This window comes from Zootoca vivipara, chromosome 10, assembly GCF_963506605.1.
Source record: "Zootoca vivipara chromosome 10, rZooViv1.1, whole genome shotgun sequence".
NCBI classification, from domain to species: domain Eukaryota; kingdom Metazoa; phylum Chordata; class Lepidosauria; order Squamata; family Lacertidae; genus Zootoca; species Zootoca vivipara.
Window position 1 is genome coordinate 6066657 of NC_083285.1, and position 1705 is coordinate 6068361.

The window sequence follows — 1705 nt, forward strand, 5'->3', positions numbered from 1 at the left end:
TTACAAGTTTATGTATAAATAAAGCAGAATAAAAGCTTCAAGATAACTCTAAATTATGAACAAACTAAATATTGTTGGATTTTTAGCCCCTTGGTTTACAATGTTTTCCTCTGGAACTGTATGTGTCACCTACCCACACCATCTTAGAACAATCCCTAAGAACATAAAGAGTTCTACTGGATTAGACCAAAACTCCATCTAGTCTAGCATCCTATTTCTCACAGTAGCTAACCAGATCCAAACCTTTATCTAATCCCCTTTTAAAGTCATCTAAGCTAGTACCACCATCACATCTTGCGGCATCTAATTCCACAAGATATGTCCACACTAGTGGGTGTTAAAGAATCAACTCACCTGAGTATGCCATTTTTAACTTTTTTAAAAAAAATCCAATAGAATATTAATATACTTTAAAATGTGGATGGAGAATATGTGGTCTCACAGATGCTAATAGGCTACATCTCCCTTCATCCCTGACCATTGGGCCATGGTGACTTGAGACTGATGGGAGTTTCCCAACAACATCTAGAAGGCCAGAAGTTCCCCATCCCTGATTTAAAACAGACTAAAATTATATTGATTTTTTTAAAAGATAAAAACAGTATGCCCTTCCAGTTAAAATAAACACACTGATAAATGGCACTGACAGCAAATACAATAGTGGTGTGCTGATTTAGAAGTGTGTCAAACGTCTCAGCCACAGAAACACCAGCCAGTGACCTTAATGTAGGCGTCTGCTGTAGACTACCAAGCCAGACTGAAGACTTGGATGATGTGTTCATAGAGCAGATTACCAAACAATCAAAAAGGAGAGATAATAGTATTCATGGGAAGCTTGAAATGTAGCCTTAGGTTCAGTCTGGGTGCAGCGTGCCCCGGGAGGAAGGAGTCAAGAGACACCAGGGCTTTCTAGAGAAAAGGCTTTATTTTCGCAATGCCAGGCAGTGCAAAAAGGTGGTGCGTGATCATTCACAGCAACACACCTTCACAGAGGTTGCTGCCGTTTTTTATACCCTTATCCATATCCTCTTTTGCAAAACCTCCTCACAGAAACGTTGCATGACTTAGCTCATGTTCTACCTACGTGGCGTTGTGGTCAGCTCATGCTGGGAATCGATTCACTGTGGTTTAGCAATGTGTTTTAGCAACTTCATCAAGATATTTCTTTGTACGTGACTGCGCTGCTTTGGCCAAATGGAGTCAGGCTTATATGCCTCCTACAAAACTTCCCTGATATTTGTGGGAACTCAAACTGTGCTAAGAATGTAAGGTTCGGCAAATTCCTCCATTGCGTCACTAACAATTTAATTTCCCAGGTGGAAGAAGCAACAGTACTCGCCATTCTGGGGAAAAGTGACAAGTGGGGTGCCACAGGGTTCTGTCTCCGGCCCATTGTTGTTCAACATCTTTATAAGAGACTTGGGTATTGGAATTGAGGAGAGGCTCATCAAAATTTCAGATTACACCAAACTGGGAGGGATAGCTAATATTGCAGAAGACAGAATCAGAATTCAAAATGATTTTAACAGATTAACTGGGCCGAGCTAACGAAATGAATGTCAAGGAAAGGTGCTTGAAAGAGCGCGAAAACGGAACGGAAGTACGAGAAGCGCTGCTGCTTCGGCAACGTTTACCCGGCGCGCATCTCCTCCACAACGACCCCTCCCCCGCGCTTCCTCCCCTCATGACTCTCTATTCCGGAAAT